The sequence below is a fragment of the Theropithecus gelada genome, chromosome 4 (genome assembly GCF_003255815.1).
Source record: "Theropithecus gelada isolate Dixy chromosome 4, Tgel_1.0, whole genome shotgun sequence".
NCBI lineage: Eukaryota > Metazoa > Chordata > Mammalia > Primates > Cercopithecidae > Theropithecus > Theropithecus gelada.
The window spans coordinates 166,813,730-166,834,570 of record NC_037671.1 but is presented as its reverse complement, the minus strand read 5'-3'; positions in this window follow the sequence as shown (position 1 = coordinate 166,834,570).

The window sequence follows — 20,841 nt, the reverse complement described above, 5'->3', positions numbered from 1 at the left end:
GGTATTTTATTCTTACAAACAGCAAATATTAATGAACTTATTAATCCATTAAAGGAAATAGATTTTCATATTAGACCATAAACTAATCTAACTCTAGGTTGAAAATCAGATCAGCGAGCAAGACAATGTAGAAAATTTGGGGGAGAAATGGGCAAATGTATTTCCAGGCCATTGCAAATAAAAATAATGTGGAGATCTTGACTTTAAGATATTAAACAAAATGCAGCTTAGTCCATCAATTATTCAAAGAAGAAGAGAAGGCCCCTTTGTAATGCTAATATGAGGAGTTTAAAATGGAGATACACAGAAGTAGCTGAGAAAATATAGGAGATGAAAGGAGAATATATCCACTTACTGCAAGCGAATGAATTTACCTTTCTTCATCTATGACAGACCAAACTGGACAAAATTTAAGGCTATGATGAAATAAATAACATAATTTTAAAAGCTCCTTTGATTGGTATGTATCAAACTTTGATCCCTGAAAAATAAGGATAATGGAATTTTTTAAGTCTCCTTGTTGCATTTATGAAAATTAATCATGTAAAAGCTCATGAAGCAACCTCAAGAAATTCCAGAAAATGTAAATAGTATAGAAAATGTGTCTGATTGAAATGTGGTAAAAATAGAAAATATAACAAAACCAGAAAACAAAAAGGTACTTCTGTCTGGAAATTAAAATAAACAAACGAACAAAGCAATAATTTTTAAACTTCTTCAGAATTAATATACAATGCAACCTGGAACTGTAGAATTTCTAGAAAACAATAAAAACATTACATTGAATAACTATGGAATTCACTGAAGGAGTGCTAAAAAGAAACATACAGGCTTAAATAGTTACATAACAATAAAGAACATTTAAACAAAGTTATGAAGCATCTGAATCTAGGGATTATAAAATAACCTCAAAATACATTCAAATACAGAAAAAATGTAGAATAAATATGAAAGCTGTTTGTTTTGAGAAAAAAATGGGATAAATCACTATTTAATCCACTAATTAAAAAAATGCACTAAAAACAAGTGACAATAGGTAAAACCTCAGAGAAATAGAGAAAAATTTAAAAACTCATTAGATACCACTTAATTCAGGTCACTCCATAATAGCATAGAGAGATAATCCTCAATACAAACAGCTACTCTTTACTCCATTGTGTAGGTAGACATATTTTATTCAACCAGCCTCCTGTCAATAATAGTGTAGGCTTTCCAGTTTTTGCTATTATAAATCGTGCTACAATGAATTGTTTTGTGCATATGTCTTTTTATGGTTTTTTTTGCTAATAAATATCTGGGCTAGGTCTTTAGAATTAGAATGACATGTTCAAAGGATAAAATGCACATGCAATTTTGCTAGATATTACTAAGTTCCCCTCTAAATTTTTTGTTTCCATGAGAAGTATATGAAAACGACACCTACATCTTTTTTGAAGAAGGAGTCTATACCAACTGACTCTAAATCTAATGTAAGAAGATAAACAAGAAAGACTTACTAATTAAATTAATGTGATGGAGATCCATGAGATAGAATAGAAAGTGTAGAAATAAGTTATAATACTTAAGGAGATTTAGCAATGGGTAAGATTGTTTTCATTAGGGAAGAAGAAGTATTAATCAATAGATATAGCTGGACCACTAATAACTATCTGGTAAAAATAATGATGGATTTATATCTCACAACGTCTACTAGGATGACATCCAAATGTCTTAAGAGACTATATGTAAAAATTTGAAATCATATGTACTCAAAATAAAAAGAATTTGTTAAAAACATTTGGGAGTGGAAAATTTTTAATTTAATTGAAAATGAAGATGGCATAAAAGAGGTTTGAAAATTTAATTATCTAAAATTAAAAACACATGAATTGCCTTTCAAAAAATAGCATAAGCAAAGTCAAAATATAAATGGTTAATTTGGAAAAAGTATTTTCAGCTCTTCTATGCTGAAAACACCTAGAGAAAGACCAACCATCAGGCCTAATTTTCCACTGGAATGTGTTGCTCTGGACATGCCAGGTGTTTACATCTGGCACCCCTTTTAATTAGGCTGGCATATTTTGCCACTGGCTGGGAATCGTGCCAAATTGATTGTTAAAATTTTTGAATATCAAACTTTCTGATAACTCAGCAGAGAAAAGGACAAGTAATATGAACAGATAGTTCACAGAAAATAATGCAAAGTGGATATTTAACATATGGGAAAATTCTCAACCTCATTCATACAAAAAGTTTGCTGAATGCCTATTTTTAATCTATCACGTGAGTAAAAAATGGAAAAACCTGAGATATTTTGAGCTGGGCTCTGGGAATATGGGTTCTCTGATCCATTTCTGGTGAGGGTGTATCTTGGTTCAATCTCTGTGGATGCCAATTTGCTAATACTTGTCAAAATTACAAAGACAAATAGAATTTGACTAACTCATTGACTTCTGGGAATTTGTTGCTCTGATATATTTGCACATCCAAATGTGATTCTTCAACAAGGCTATTGATTGGATAATTATTCGTAGTTGGAAAAGCTTAGGAACAACCTAAATGTCCCCTAAAAGGGTACTAGTTATGAAATATAATTTTTCAATACAATGCAATGATATGCAACTGTAAAATATAACAACTTTCTTTAATATTACAGGAAGATTATTCAAATACTTTGTTAAATGAAAAGTATAAAGCATAGAACAGTGTGCATGGCATGCTGATCTGGTATATAAATGGTAGACAAATATAGAAAATAATGTATGCTTTTTATTTTATATGCTTGAAGGAAATTTGGAAAGATACACAATAAAGTGGTTACTTGGTGAGGATGGTTATGGGAGGTGTGCTGAACAAAAAGAGCAGAGTAGTGGCAGGGAGAATTCCTTCCCATTCATAACTTTTCTTTACATTTTTAATTTTTTAGAAACGTGAAATGCACTAGCTCTTTAATTATTAAGTGAACAAATAAGAAGAAAATGGAATAAAACTGTAACTATTGAAGAAGTAGAAAAATATATCTCACTGCAGAGATTGCAATCTATTTTGCTTGCTCATAAGACTAATCCTGGCTTTCATCTAAATTTTTCCATGGAGTGAGATTACTCTTTTCCCTCTGGTCACAGAAGAGTTTCTCCTTTGTACCAACTATAGAGCTGTTATCGACTAGTAAACGGCATTTTCTCATCCTCATGCTAATCTTTCCCTATGAATATTTTGATATTTGTAACCACTCTGGGCATGTTCTTCCACTTCAACTAACTGCAGGAACTGGATATCAAAATTTGGTTGTGTTCCATTCACCTGTAATGTCATAATTTGAGGCTCCTCTTCCTACAGCTTGTTTTATTGGATTTCATCATTGTTGATTGCCTTTGCTTCCTGACCACTCTATCTGGCTCTTGACCTAGAGTTCTTTCTTTCTTCACCAGTCCCTTGGAATTAGTGATCACATTTTTCCTTGACACCTGGGATTCTTGATCTTGATCATTGATCATAGAAGCATTCATTGCGATGCTTGATCATTTGAGCTTATCTTTAATGGGGAGACCCACTTTTTGTTTGTTTTTGTTTTTGTTTTGAAGACGGTGTCTTCCTCTGTTGCCCAAGCTGGAGTGTAGTGATCTGATCACAATTCACTGCAGACTCAGCCTTTCAGGCACAAGTGATCCTCCCAGTTTAGCCTTTTGATTAGCTGGAACTACAGGCATATGCCACCATCCCTAGCTATTTTTTTTAGCCAGGCAGAGACAGGGAGAGTGTTGCCATATTCTCCAAGCTGGTCTTGAACCCCTGGGCTCAAGCAATCCAACCGCCTTGGCTTCCCAAAGTGCTGGGATTACACGCATCAGCCACTGCATCCTGCCCCACTTCTTATTTGATGAAAACAAGGTTGCATTTAATATCTGCAGGTAAGAGGTGCTGTACAACTACTCAGTTGAAAACCCAGTCTATATCTTCACCTTTATGTAAGTTGGTTGATTTAACACATATTCAGTATTTCATTCTAAATTAATAGGCTAGCACTTTTTTATAATCATAATCCTGAAAGTAAGCAGGATAGGTAAAAAGAATAAATATTGTTGTAGTGTACTTTCCCCCCACATATTTATTTTATCTCCAAGGAAGAGAAAGAAAATAATTTCTTTTCTTCCTACCACACCAAATTTTCCCAGCTGAGTGTCTTATTATTCCCTGAGGGGATGGACAAACATTTGGGCAAGGAAGACCTTGATATTTTCCTATGTTGTCATTTATTTGGGAAAATTTTTATGAATTTAGAAATTATATCTTCTTTCTTTCATAGTTTTCTATACTTCTATGATCAGAGTTTAAAATTAAATATCTGTGGGACTTTCATAATACACATCAATCGTCTTTTTAAGACATTTTAAAAGACATTTATCTAATTTCTGTGAGGCCATGGCCCATATCTGTTGGTTAACTTTTGTATCTCAGTGGCAGGCATGTGCCCTGGCACAAAGCACAAGCATGAATGAACACACAAATGAATGCATGAGTGAATGGTCTCCGAGAATCTGTCTGGGAGGGACTGTGGATAATGACATGGAGGTAGAAAAGAATCCTCCCCTTCTTTTAAGGTTCCAATGCCTGATCAGACTAAAGAAGCCCAATGTGAATCTTAAAACTTAATCTTAGAACTTAGTTGAGCAGAAATGTTGTTTTGCAAATCTTGTTTAGTTGTATTTTCACCTTCAGAAGCCTTAACAGTCATAGTCACAGTGGTGAGCATCAACTAACTGCAATGTGTAGGGATCCAAGACAAAGCTGGAGTAGCCTGTAAATAATATTTTGGTGGCAGGGTAGGTGGGTCGTCACATGGTCCTCAAAACCAACAGATCTTATACTTGAGCAAGTGTCAGCATCTTCTGGAGGACATGTTGAATGCAGATTTCAGGGTTAGGATTAAGTTTTTTTTGGAGATAGTACCTGAGGATTTGCATACCACTTTCTGGGAATTATTGGTGGAAACTTGAATAAGTGCTTCCTCTGTCATTTTCTGCATGTTCTCCCTTCTACCATTTCCTTTAGAATCTTGATTCTTGGCAAATATATATATCTATATCTCTATATCTATATTTGGTTGTGTTCCATATATATCTATTTATAGATAGATAGATAGATAGATAGATAGATAGATAGATAGATAGATAGATAGATAGACAGATAGATAGATAGTAGTCTGGGATCCTAAAATACTCACCTTTTTATATGAAAGAGTCCAGGAAGTAAGAAAATTTCAATAAGCTAGTTGAGTCATCTGCACAAACAGAATTACAGTTCTGAGTCATTATTCCTTGTTTTGTAGTCTCCCCAAATGACTATTCTTCAATAGTAATCTAGGGGTGAGTAATCTGTTCTTGGGGCTTGGCAAATCTATGTGTAACTTCTGAAAGGTTAGCTTGGGTGAAGAAAGTTTCCAAATTTTCCTGTTTGTGGTATATGTTTTCACTGTACTACTACTTCCTCCATAATTATGTTTTTGGTTATTATGAAACCAATGTTTAAAGGAAAGTATAAGAAAAGAATACTAAGAGAAATGATAGAGAGAGAGAAAGAAAGAGGGAGGCAAGGAGAGAGGTGAGAGAGGGTCAGAGGTAAAATAGTAACCTAATTATTTGAGATATCATCAAATGATGCAACTAGATAATGACAAAAGCAAAAATTTAAATAAATATGTGAAAATATATTTGAACTCAATAATTAATAAATGCATTAAAGACATAATAAAATTCCAGTTTTTAATGTGTTCTTTAAGAAATCAGCAACAGTTTCAACAATGATGATTCTTCATATAGTAGAGGGCACAGAAAAATAGAAATTCACAGGCATTGTTGTGGAGTGCATACTATAAAGAAGGTTTGAATGATTTGTTTTAAAATCTAAATACACTCTCTATATTATAAAGTGCCATGTTAGAGGGTCAAGTGTTCAAAAATCTTCCTCTCATATTTATTTTCCTTTCTATCTAGATTTTGCAGTTCATAGTTGTAGCCACAAGGCCTACCCTTCTAACAGGTTAGATTAAAGAATATGGTCATGGAAAGGTGAACTCAGATTACGAGCTTGATATTGGAAGATATTCATTAAAGTATTCGTTTTAAACAAATGCAAGGGGCCAAGATACAAATCCGGAGCCAGATTTATATTTTTGGACACAAAGAAAAGATCACTTTTTTGTGTGGCTGCCTGTCAGTGAGAGAATTGATTGCCAAATATCAGAAACATTTTACTAATTTAAGCCACATAAGAGGAAAATCCACTTGAGTCAACAAAGTATGAAACACAATGTTCTTTTCATTTTCATTTCATTAAAATCTCCTCAATTTCCCAAGCATCAGCCATGTAACTTCCCTGATGACCTCTCTTGCCTCTAAGGAACTTCAGAAATAAGGCCTCTATACTCTATTAGTACTCGTATTGAATTAAAATTATATGTGCTCGGGTGGGATTCTGCCTTTAAAATATAAGCTTCTTAAAGGCAAATAATGCATCCTAATCATCTTTTGTATGCACAGCTTGATTTTATAATTGTGACTTCTTTTCTCTCTTCTTTCATACTATGGTAAAATATTTAAACTTCTTTGACCATCTGATATACTCCCACAGTTTCAACCATCAGTACTACAGAAGTGATTCTTAAATCATTTTTTGTTTGCTTTTGTATTTTGGTTTATTTTTGTTTAGCCCTCACTCACTGTTTTCCTAAGTTCCAGAGGTATCTCCAAATGTCTATTTTGAAATTTACACTTGCATATCCTGATGCTTTCTCATCTAAAACATGCCATGGTCTGAACTCCCTATCTTCCTCAGAGCCTGACAGAAATTTACTTTGCTACCTCTGATAACTACCATAGTCAATGACATCATCGTCTTAGAAAACTTAAGGAGACTTTTGCACACATTTGTTTGAGTTTCAAGAGAGTTGAGTGATATAGATAAGCAAAGACATCTATCATGGGTATTTTACCATCAGCAAGATCAAATCTCAAGGAAATTGAGAGGTTTGCCAACAGTCATGGTGCTTATAAATGGAAGAACTGGCCAGGCATGGTGGTTCATGCCTATAATCCCAGTTCTTTGGGAGGCTGAGGCGGGAGGATTATTTCAGTCCAGGAGTTTGAGACCAACCTGGGCAACACAGGGATGCTCTGTCTCTACAAAAAAATTAAATAAATTAACAGGGCATTATGGTGGATGCCTATAATCCAGCTATTTGGGAGGCTGATCCTGGTGGATAACTGGTGCCCAGGAACTGGAGGCTGCAGTGAGCTGTAATTGTGCCACTGCACTCCAGCCTGGGTGACAGAGCAATACCTAATAATAATAATAAAATAAATGGTAGAACTGAGACTCAAACTCAGGTTTGTCTAACTTAAAAAGAATGTAGTTTTTTTTGTTTTTTTTTTGTTTTTTTTTTTTAATCTCTGATTTCAGAATCGTGGACATAGGCCTGACAGGGTTTGCTTACTCATTGTTTATGGACTAAGAAATGAAAAAGAAACATTTTCTCTCTTCATTCTTCTTCATTCTCCACAACTGGTCAGTTTCCAAATGCTTTTCTTTTATCTCAGCAATAGTATCTCCTTTTCACATCAGTATCTCCCTTTCTTTTCAGCTCACATTTCCTTATTTCACCTCCTTATTCTTATTAGTAATTATTACAATAGCTTTATATCCAGTCTCTCTTACTCTGGTATCTCCTGAGTTTCAAGTCAGGGCAATGATTTTTCATTCTAATATCTTCAGACATACTAACTAACCATGAATCCAGTAGAATGCTTGACAAAATTTTTGACTTAATTTTCACTATTGGAACTCAAAACGAAAATATTTTGCTAGGAATATGAAATAATTATGTAATATATGATGGGTTAAAACATGGCAATATTTATTCACCTAACCTAATTAAAGGATAAATAAACAAACATTTTTCTTTCAGAATCAGGAGCAGGTGTTGCAATTAAAATGCAGGCAGCATATTACAAAATGTATTAGTAAAATGGACATGGTCCCAGCTTTTTAACTGTGTGCTGCTTATGTAAATCCACCTGCTGTTGAAGTCAGATAAGTGTTTATTTGCATTTATATTCTAACATTTACAAAGAGACATTATTTACAAAATTTTGTGTATTATATCCTGAACATATGGGTATTTATTCTTGGCTGTTATATCTGTTATACATGCATATGTGTGTTTTTTTTAGGCCAGGAAGAACATTAGAAAAGGAAAGAATTTTTTCTGAGATAGTGAATTAATACTAATATGTCTGAGTGTTTGCTATATTCTCAAAAATGCGCTAAAAGCTTAAGGGTGTTATCTCATTTGATCCTCACGATAACCTTGTAAAATGGTTACTCCAATCCCCATTTTATAGATGAGGAAACAGAGGGTTAGTTATGTTCAATATATTATCCAAGATCATTCAACAATTAAATGGTAGAATAGGATCTGAAAGCCATCTGAGTAGATTGCTTTCTGGTTGCAGGTCACAGGAGGCAGCAAGCATTCCCGCAGTAGAAAGTTATATTCCAGTAGCAGGGACTGAGTTTCAGAGGGACGAACCCAGTCTCTAGAAGGCTTGCTAACGTCAGTCTTGCCCTGCTAAATGTGGTCTAGAAGTATATGGTAAAGATTTTCAAGCTAGACACTAAGTCCCACCCATGGCTTTTGACACAATTCTGACTACATTCATTAGAAAGGGGTTGGGACATATAATTGGTTACTTACTGTATTAGTTTTCCATTGCTACACAATGTATTACTACAAACTTAATACCTTAAGTTACCTTAAGTCTGCCACTTAATAGCTCACAGTTTTGTATGTGAGAACTTTAAGCATAATGTAACCCACCTGTCAAGAACATACTAGATCAAAGTTTCTGCTGGACTTGTTTATATCTGGAGCTTAGGTTCCTATTTCAAGCTCATTCATGTTGGAGAATTCAGTTCTTGTGGTTTCAGGACTGAGGCTGGCTCTCTTGCTGGTTGTCAGTCAAAGTTTATCTCAGCTGGAAGAGGCCACTCTCAAATTTTTGGCACATGTTTCCCTCCACCTTTGAAGCCAGCAATGAATAATGGCTCTTACTGAGTCCCTCTCATACTTTAAATATCTTTGGTCAAGAAGAGCCTCATCCCCTTTAATAGCTTACATAAATAGATCAGACTCACTGTGTCAACTTTATTAAAGTCAACTGATCTAGGATCTAACTATACTGCAAAATTCCTTCACAGAAGCACATAGATTTGGTTTGAATAATTAGAGGAAGGCATGTATGTATCAGGAACCAAGGATCTTAGTATCCTCTCAGAACTCTGCCTGCTGTACTTGTCCAGATTCCAGCATCTGATGTGGCCATCTCTGTATTTATATGCCACAGTCATGGGAACCATCTTTCCTCTTAAACTCTACTTTATTTACCCAACAATTGTGCCCAATCATATGTTTTTCTTTTCTCTCCATGAGCCTAGCCTATCTGGCTGTGGCCATGACATTTTACCCAGAGCTTTACCTTGAATGCTGTTCTGCATAGAACTAAGTAGTTTTTCTTACAGCCTTAACCAATGCCTGGATTATAGCTTTAATCTCATCACACTGCCTAAAATCATAAACATCCATTGAGCGTTGGCTACATTGCTGGCCCTGGGGGTACAGAGATAAATCCACAGAGAATAAAAAATTATTCTTTTTTTTTTCCTTTAAGAAGGAAATAAGGTTTTTTTGTTTGTTTGTTTGTTTCTTTGTTTGTTTTATACTTTAAGTTCTAGGGTACATGTGCACAACGTGCAGGTTTGTTACATATGTATACATGTGCTATGTTGGTCTGCTGCACCCATTAACTCATCATTTACATTAGGTATATCTCCTAATGCTATTACTCCCTCCTTCCCCTCCCCACAATAGGACACGGTATGTGATGATCTCATTCCTGTGTCCAAGTGATCTCATTGTTCAATTCCCACCTATGAGTGAGAACATGTGGTATTTGGTTTTCTGTTCTTGCGATAGTTTGCTGAGAATGATGGTTTCCAGCTGCATCCATGTCCCTACAAGGGACATCCTTTTTTATGGCCGCATAGTATTCCATGGTGTATATGTGCCACATTTTCTTAATCCAGTCTGTCACTGATGGACATTTGGGTTGATTCCAAGTCTTTGCTATTGTGAATAGTGCTACAGTAAACATACATGTGCATGTGTCTTTATAGCAGCATGACTTACAATCCTTTGGGTATATCCCCAGTAATGAGATGGCTGGGTCAAATGGTATTTCTAGTTCTAGATCCTTGAGAAATCACCACACTATTTTCCGCAATGGTGGAACTAGTTTACAATCCCACCAACAGTGTAAAAGTGTTCCTATTTCTCCACAGCCTCTCCAGTACCTGTTGTTTCCTGATTTTTTAATGATTGCCATTCTAACTGGTGTGAGATGGTATCTCATTGTGGTTTTGATTTGCATTTCTCTGATGGCCAGCAATGATGAGCATTTTTTCATGTGTCTGTTGGCTGTATGAATGTCTTCTTTTGAGAAGTGTCTGTTCATATCCTTTGCCCACTTTTTGATGGGGTTATTTGTTTTTTTCTTGTAAATTTGATTGAGTTCTTTGTAGGTTCTGGATATTAGCCCTTTGTCAGATGAGTAGATTGCAAAAATTTTTTCCCACTCTGTAGGTTGCCTGTTCACTCTGATGGTAGTTTCTTTTACTGTGCAGAAACTCTTTAGCTTAATAGGATCCCATTTGTCAATTTTGGCTTTTGTTGCCATTGCTTTTGGTGTTTCAGACATGAAGTCCTTGCCCATGCCTATGTCCTGAATGGTACTACCTAGGTTTTCTTCTAGGGTTTTTATGGTATTAGGTCTAACATTTAAGTCTCTAATTCATCTTGCATTAATTTTCATATAAGGAGTAAAGAAAGGATCCAGTTTCAGCTTTCTACTTATGGCTAACCAATTTTCCCAGCACCATTTATTAAATAGGGAGTCCTTTCCCATTTCTTGTTTTTCTGAGGTTTGTAAAAGATCAGATGGCTGTGTGTGGTATTATTTCTGAGGGCTCTGTTCTGTTCCATTGATCTATATCTCTGTTTTGGTACCAGTACCATGCTGTTTTGGTTACTGTAGCCTTGTAGTATAGTTTGAAGTCAGGTAGCGTGATGCCTCCATCTTTGTTCTTTTGGTTTAGGATTGTCTTGGCAGTGCGGGGTCTTTTTTGGTTCCATATGAACTTTAAAGCAGTTTTTTTCCAATTCACAGAGCAATTATTCTTAAAAAGTTTATAGTCTAGAAGAGGACATGAATGGGAAATAATAATTGACCTTATATTTTTAATACTGTAGCAGAGATATTTATATGGTCTAGTGAGAAAAAAGAAAGAACATAACCTTCAGAAAAGTCTTGTTGAAGTGACAGGTAAACTAATTGGGGTAGCATGTTCCACTGAGACAGAGAGAGATACAATGAATGACTCATTAATGAAACTGTAAGATACTTGGTATGGCGGATATGTAGGGTTAAGGAGTACTAAAGTGAAAAATTCAACTTGAAAAGTAGGTAGGTAGGACACTAATGATGTGAAGATTTCCAATTTACCATGAAGATGTAGAAATTTTCAATACCTGCATACCAAATATTATAACAAATATCCATCATAAGGCAGGAACTGCATGAGATGCAAAATAAAATTTACAGATAAACTGGATCAGTAAGATATTTAAATATATCACTCTCAGTCCAAGTCAAGTCAAGTACATACAAAATAATAAAGATCTAGACCTGTATAACATAAAAAAACCAGTAGATTTCACAGATATTTTTGAAATTAACACCCTTATATGAATAGGGTACTTTTCTTCTCAAGAAGTATAGAAGAGTAAACAAAGCTGATCACATCTTAGGTCTTGACTTGTTATTTCTAAACTCTTGTATTGTGACATTGTGCTCTTGATCTCTATAAAAGATTTCTTCATCAATACTGTTCATTAGTGGCAATATAGTTAATCAATCTTTTTATCTGTTTTTGTGGCAATATTTTTCTAATGAATACCCCTAACTTGCTATTTGTTTTTCTGTGTTCTCTTCTCTGTGTTCAACTTTTTTTTTTCTTTAAATATCCTTGGATACACATACAATGGTCATTTTAAAATTTTCACTTGGATTTGGTAACATGAGTTTCCCCTAGATCAGCCATTTGTAAGTGATTCACAGGACTGGAGTGGGGCCGGAGCTATGTGAGGGGCTAACCAGAAGAATTGGAGTTTTACATCTGAATACAGAGTGTTATGTCTCTCAATGCAGCCTTTTTCCTTTTTGAGTTTCACGAATAGAATGCTCCTTGAAGAGATGTATGTCTTCCCCCAAGATAAATATGGCATGTAGAATTGCGTATACAACTTATTTTCAAGAAGGTGCTCGGTAAACTGTTTCTGAACTCCAAAGGCATGGAGTTTGTGCTTCTGATTCTTGGTTTTGCCATGGAATGATTATTTGCTGAGGGGGTAAGGAGAACACCTGTCTTCTATCTCAACTTTGTAACTATAAATTTAATTTTATGACTTGGATTTCTACAGCATTTCATCCACTTTACATATATTTGTCACCATATGAATCTTTATAGTGAAGTATCTCACTTTTTATTAAGTAATAAGCAGACTGTCTTTTTTCTCTTAATCCATAGAGATTATTTAAAAGTAAAAATCCTGGACTTAAAATATATAATAGTGCATTGAGATTTTTTGCATAGTAGGCTCATAATAGATGTTTTGTGATAAATATATTTTTCCCATATATGTGATTGAGAATAAAATAATTTTTAACAATTTTCTTTAATACTTACACATTTTATTTGTTATTGTCTTTTATTGTGCCAAATATATTTTATTGAAACGAATTGGCATCATAACAATACATTTTTTGTATTATATATGACACAAAGCACATTTTGTTAGACTTTTGAAAATATTCATTCCACATAATAAGAAAGTGACAATAATTAGGAAAAATTTAGTTTATATTTTAATCATCTCCAAATCAACATTGTCACATGTATTTATTTTGTCACAATCAAACTAGAAGAAACATTAACTAATTTTCACCTGTCATAATTAGTTATTTCTTCTCAATTCTTAAATTCTCTCATTATTTAAAGATAAGGCAGTAGAACATAGTAGATTTGAATCTCTCAGTAGACTGTAAATTTCATGTGAACAAAAATTATGTTTGGTTTACCTGTCTTCGTACTTATGTCAGGGTACTTCGTAAAATATGTATACCATGTAGGGACATAATAAATATTTGTTTAATGAATTTATCATTTTTAAGATTATAATTGCTTCTGGTTCTCATTTTTGCTACTTGATGGTGATTATTTTTAGGAAATGGGGAAAACTCCTGCCTTTATTTTGATGTTTCAAAAATAGAAATGTAATCTCACTAGTTGAATTTTATAGAACCTTATTTATTTTTAAAGACATTTATCACCATAACATTATTACATTTAAATATTTCTTTCTGCTTCTTCATTAGTTCATAAGAAGAATCTGTGTCCCTTTTGTCTTTTTTTGACAAATAGAGATTATTTAGAAATAAATTGGATTTGAAATGATAATACCTTAAGATACGACCAGTCAGAAATTTTATTAATAATTCAATATTTCAAATATATTGCTTTTTATCTGAGAAATTAGGGGTGTATATGCTATTATAACTCAAACTTTCTTCATCAAATATTCACTTATTCCAACATGTTATTCTAAGAAACTCTGATAGACAATAGACTCTCATTTTTTTTTCAGAAATGTTGCTTAGGTATTCTTTGGTTTTATATTATATAGTTTATCCTTGTTACTTTTATTATGGTGCCTTTTGATGATTGTTCATAAGCCCTATTTCTCTTTCCCCTCTCAAGTATGAAATGAGCACAGGTTGCTGTCATAACTCAAATCCTCTTCTAGGCTCTGCTTTTCTACATAACAACCTTTCGTTGGGTTCTTAAAAAAATTCCATCAGTTTTGAAGAATTCAGACTGTTGCCTGAAATCTATATTTACTTTCTGCATCATCTCATGATTTGACCCAAATTTACTTTACTTGATATATATATCATCATAATTTGTGATATGAGGTAGTCACTACTTCTTTGTTTTATTAGAGATGAAGTTGTCTTTTTAATTTTGTTTTCGTTATGTAAATATTGCTTTTAGTTGATTCCTGAGAAGGGTTAGGGTAAAATCAATTTTACTCTACCATCTTTCTCTGAAAATATGTAAGCAATCTAATGTACAAACAGACTTTATTTTATTTCATCTTACACAAGTATAATGCAGAATAACAGAGAAGACCTGTGGGAGATGTAAAGAGTAACTGCCACGGGTGGATGAAGATTAAATATGCACTGGTGATAAATTCTCCATGAATAAGCTATGGATGCACAGGAGAGATAACTTGGTGGGATTCTTGTAGATTGCCACTTTAGATTTTCTATAGATTATCTCTAAGGTCCCATTTCCATGCTTTTATTCTATTATTTTATTATTTCCTTTTTGTGACGTTGTTAGTCATAGGGAGTTCTAGATTAATAAATGAGTAATTCAAAGCAGTCTAATACGACATTTTCTCTGAAGTAATTTTCAGCAGAAAAACAGAAGAAATACACTTATGTTTTCTATGAACTGTGTAATAACCCCAAAATAAAAGTAATCACTGAAAAATGAAGGAACAAGTAGATTAAAAAATTTACAAGCTATATTGAGCTTTAAAGTGATGCATAAATACTGTGGAGGTAGCGACTATTTATATAATAGCCTAGATCATTTTATCAGCTTTTTTTTTTTTTTGAGACGGAGTCTCAGCTTTTAACCAACTTTCTTCTTAAAATTGTAATTAGCAAAATGAATTTATAGTACAAAGCAACTTGCTATAGATACATTCAAAGAAACTCTCTTGGAGTATTTAAGAGCACCAAACCAAACAAAGATAATAATAAAAAGGTTCAGCACTCTGATCTCAGGGGGAAGGAAATGGGGCAGGACATACTTGTGCTCTTACATTATTCTAGGGAATTCTTTAGAATGTTCTGTGAACATTACTCTGTGCTTCAGAATAATATGTTGCTGTACTAGCAAGATCATCTTCATAAATTTGCACCTTTGGTGGCTAATCATAAGGCTTCATTTTTCTGAAAGTCATAACTCACATCGGCCTGCTGCACTGAGTGAGATAACATTATTTTCTTGTTCATGGAAATAAAATTCTACAGGTGATTTACTGATGCGCTAATTACCATTTCCAGTGATGAGCTAGGGAATACTGTGGTTTCTCAAATTGTTTCCTGCCTGAAAATACATTTATATTTGCAGAAAACTCTGAAGTATAAAATGGTGTTAGTGTTGTGGATTGTTGCCAAACATGGTAGGCAATATGCTCATAATTTTTATTTTTAAATCTTTTCAGTAAATTATCAACTGTGCTTGAGCAGAAAAGGCCATAATTGCTGATTAATTTGTGTGTGTGAGTAGCAATTTCTTCATAACATCAGTAATGGAAACATATCAGCACCCATGGAGGATTAGCAGGTAAAATAATGTATATATAAAACATATGTATCATATATATAACTTACATATCTTATATATAACATATGTATTTTCTATATCTCTCTGAATAAAACATATATGTCATATATAATATATATGTGGTCTAAGAATATATATTCTTTCTATATTTCTATATTCTTTATAAGAATATATATTTCTTTCTAAGAATATTTCTAAGACATTCTAAGAATATATATTCTTTCTATATTCTAAATATATATGTAATATAAATAAATATATAAATTTATATATATGTATATATACAAGCAAAAATATTGCTGCTTAAAGATCCACAAGGGAAATAGTACTTCCATTGACTCGACTTTCCAAAACATCTTTGTTTTATTTGTCCCTTTGCTTGCTGCCATCTGGACAGGCTCCACCTTTTTACTCTCAGCCATTTCTAAGGCATTCTGTTTACTTTCCTATCTCTTAATCTATACATACCTGAGCCCAGTTTATCCTTCAGAGTGTGCTTTCCCTGTCCTCTCTGAAATCTGCTCTAATTTCCCAGCTGGCTCTGATGTCTCATTGTGTGCCTTAATTAGGGCTCTGGTTATGAGATTTGAAATACTGTAATCGATATACTTGTTGATATGTTTTGGTTGTGTCTCCATCTAAATCTCATCTTGAATTGTAGCTCTCCTAATTCCCACATGTTGTAGGAGGAACCTAGCGGGAGATAATTGAATCATGGGAGTGTTTTCCCCCATACTGTTTTCATAGTAGTGAATAAGTCTCATGAAAGCTGATGGTTTTATAAGGGAAAATCTCTTTGACTTGGTTTTCATTCTCTTTCTCGCCTGCCGCCAATGTAAGACGTGTCTTTCACCTTCCACCATGCTTGTGAAGCCTCCCCAGCCACGTGAAACTGTGAGTCCGTTAAACCTCTTTTTCTTTGTAAATTACCCAGTCTTGAGTATGTCTTTATCATCAGCATGAAAACGAACTAATACACTTGTCTTATGTCTTTGTTGGATTGTGGGCTTCTTGAGAACAGGAGCTTTCCTTTCCTCATCTTTATATTTTCTCACCCTCAGCTCTCTGTTTGGCATAGGGTAAATAATAATGAATATTTCTTGATTGAACTCTTGACCGAATATTTTTTCTTACTGTGGACTCCTGAAAATCATTCTCATGGTTTTATTTCTAATTTGGTGGCTATTCTGTGATGTCTATCTCCTTCACTTTCTATCTCCTTCATATGCATTTCCATCATATTACTTTTCTATCTTTATTTTTGTCAAACAGAAGTCAACTTCATACATGTATTTCTGATTTATATTTTTTTTAAATTTATTTATTTGATGGAGTTTCTCTCTGTTGCCCAGGCTGCAGTGCACTGGAGCTATCTCGGCTCACTGCAACCCCTGCTACCCAGGTTCAAGCAATTCTCCTGCCTCAGCCTCTGGGATAGCTGGGATTATAGGCACCTGCCACCATGTCCGGCTAATTTTTGTATTTTTTTTTTTTTAGTAGAGATGAGGTTTCACCATGTTGGCCAGGCTGATCTTCTCCCATCTTTATAGCCTTGCTTGGTTTCATTATTCTCTTCCCACTTACAGTAGCCAGAGGTGTACATGCACATCCCATGCACGTGCACACACAAAAAAGGGACAAGAGAAAGGACACCAATAAATTAATGTTTATGTCTGGGTAACGAAAATATGCATGTAAATATGGATTTACAGATTTCTAGGAACAATTACATTTCTTAAATACATTATGTTCATTCTCATCTTTGGGTATTAAATGTTCATGCTTCTTTCATTAGCAGTTTTCCACCTAATCTTTTGAACCAAATTTTACCAATTTTTCGAGACCCAGTTCACATTCTGCATGATACATGTAGCCTTGTTCCAACACATGAATCTCCAGTGATAGCTGCTTCCTCTGAATTTCAGACTTCTTGAGAGAAAGAAACCTAGGAACTGTCACCATGTCTTATGTGCTACACAGAGTAACTATTTGCTTGTATTGCACCTTGTGAGAATTAGAAAAGAGTACCCTCCTTGGCAAATGAAACTAGAGCCTGTGGTTTAGTAAGTGCAACATGAACTAAATTTTAGCTTCTATCAGTTCCCTCTGCATTTGGTCAGATACCTTTGTACAGGGCACAACTGGCAATACACATTGTGTTCAGATCACATTTTGATGTCATTTGACTTTTCCATTCCAAATAATCTGACTTTTAAGATTAATGTAATGTCTGATAACAAAGGTGCACTTATATGCTTTTAAAAATAGATACAAATATTTGTGCTATTTATGGGGTACATGTGATAATTTTTTACATGCACAGACTATATAATGATCAAGTCTGGGTAACTGAGGTGTCCATGGCCTTGAGTATTTATCATTTCTTTATATTGGGAACATTTTGAGTTCTCTCATCCAGGTTTTTTGAAAGATATAATACATTGTTAACTATAGTCACCCTACTTTACTATCAAACATTATAACTTACTTTCTCTGTCTAATGTATATTTATACCCACTAACCCACCTCTCTTTATACCCCACAGTCACCTATACATCTTTCCGTGCTCCTGGTATTTATCATTCTATTCTTTACCTCCATGATATCAAACTTTTAGCTTCCACAAATGAGTGAGAATATATGATATTCATCTTTCCGTGCCTGGCTTATGTCATATAACACAGTGATCTCCAGTTCTACTCACGTTGCTGCAAATGATATGGTCTCATTCTTTTTAATTGCTGAATAATATTCCTTTGTGTATATATACCACATTTTCCTTATCCATTTGTCAGTCGATAGACACTTAGGTTGATTCTGTATCTTTGCTGTTATAAATAGTGCTGCAATAAACACAGGAGTGCAGGTATTCCTTTTATATACTGATCTTTTTTCCCTTATATTCACTAGTGGGAATGCTGGAGCATATGGCAGTTCAACTTTTAATTTTTGAGAAATCTCCATGCTATTTTCACTAATTTTCATTCCTACCAACAGTAACAAGTTCCTCTTGTTATTAATTTTTAGTTTTATTTTGTCGTGGTCTGAGAAGACAATATGATTTCAATTTATAAAAATTTGTTGAAATTTATTTTATGTCCTAACATACAGTCTATTTTCGAGAATGTTGCATGTGTTAAGAAGAATGTATATACTATAGCTGTTATATAAAATGTTCTATAAGTGTAAATGTCTTTTAGGTCCCTTTGGTCTAATGTGCTATTTGAATCTAACGTTTCTTTGTTGATTTTCTGTAAGAATTCCCATTTTTCCACATACTTGCTAGTATCTGATTTTTTTTGTCTTTTTAGTAATATCCATTCTAACTATGGTAAGATGATATCTCACTGTGGTTTTGATTTGCATTTCCTTGATAATTAGTGATATTTTTATATGCCTGGTGCCCATTGTATCTCTTCTTTTGAGAAATGTCTATTCATGTCTTTTCCTACCTTTTAATAAGATTATTTGTTTTCTTATTGTTCAGTTGTTTGAGTTCCTTGTATATTCTGGAAGAATAGTTTGCAAATATTTGCTCCCATTCATCCGGATGCCTCTTCACTCTGTTAACTGGTTTCTTTGTTATATAGAAGCTTTCCAGTTTAATGTATTCCTTTTTGTCTATTTTTGTTTTTGTTGTTTGTGCTTTTGGGATCTTAGCCATAAAATCTTTGCCTAGACCAATGTCCTGAGGTGTTTTCCTTACGTTTCCTTCTACTAGTTTTACAACTTCAGGTCTTACATCTTAATTTTTAATCCATTTTGATTTGATTTTTGAATATAGTGAGAAGTCAGGCTCTAGGTTCATTCTTTTCCATATGGATATCAAATTTTTTCAGTACCAGTTATTGAAGAGGGTGTCCTTTCCCCAGTGTCCATTCTCGGTGACTTTATTGAAAACGGGTTAACCATAAATGCATGAATTTATAAGTAGGTTTTCTATTTTGTTTCATTGTTTCATGTGTCTGTTTTTATACCAATACCATGCTGTTTTCATTACTATTTTTATACCCATACTATTACTGTTTTCATTACCACTGTTAGGATTGCTTTGGCTATTCGGTCTCTTTTTTTGATACCAAATGAATTTTAGGATTTTTTTCTATTGCTGTGAAAAATGGCATTGCCAACTTGATAGAAATTAGATTGAATCTGCAGATTTCTTTGGGCCATATGATCATTTTAATTACATTAATTATTCCAATCCATGTCCATGCGCTATCTTTCCATTTTTTGTGTCCTCTTAACTTTCTTTTCTCAGTATTTCATAGTCTTCCTTATAGAGATCTTTCACCCCCTTGGTTAAATTTATTCCTAGCTATTTTTTTATAGCTATTGTAAATGGAATTGTTTTCTTGATATGTTTCTCAGCTAGTTCATTATTGGCGTACAGAAACATTACTGATTTTTATCATTGATTTTTGCATGTTGATATATCCTGCAACTTTACTGAATTTATTTATTAGATTTAAGAATGTTTTGCTGGAGTCTTTAGTTTTTCTAGATGTAACAATCTAGATCTGCATTGTGTAACAATTTGACTTACTCTTTTTCAATTTGGATGCCTTCTGTTTCTTTTTGTTGCCTAATTGCTCTGGCTAGGACTTCCAGTTTTCTATTGAATAAGAGTCATGAAAGTAGACATTCTTGTCTTGTTCCAGTTCTTAAAGGAAGGACTTTCAGCTTTACCATTCAGTATCCTGTTAACTGTGGGTTTGGCCTGTACGGTTTTTATTGTTTTCAGGTATTTTTCCTTCAAGATTCTTGTGGAGAGTTTTTATTATGAAGCAGTGTTGAATTTTATCAAATGCTTTTTCTGTGTCAACTAGGATGATCATATGCTTTTTTCCCCATCAGTCTGTTAATATAATCTGTCACATTTATTGATTTGTATATTTTCAGCCATCCTTATATTACTTGGATAAATTCTACTTGATCATGGTGCATTTTTTTTTTTTTTTGATGTGATGTTGAATTTGGTTTGCTAGTATGTTGTTGGCAATTTTTGCATCTGTGTTCGTCAGGCATATTGGCCTATAGTTTTCTTTTTTGTTGCATACTTGTCTGATTTTGGTATCAGGGTAATGCTGGCCTTGTAGAATGAGTTAGGGGAAATTTCCTTCTCTTCAATTGTTTGGAATAGTTTGAGGAAAATCGGTCTGTGTTCTTCTTTGAAAGCTTGGTAGAATTCAGCAGTGAAGATATCTGGTCCTGGTCTTTTCTTTTAGGGGAGACATTTTATTACTAATTCAATCTCATTATTCATTA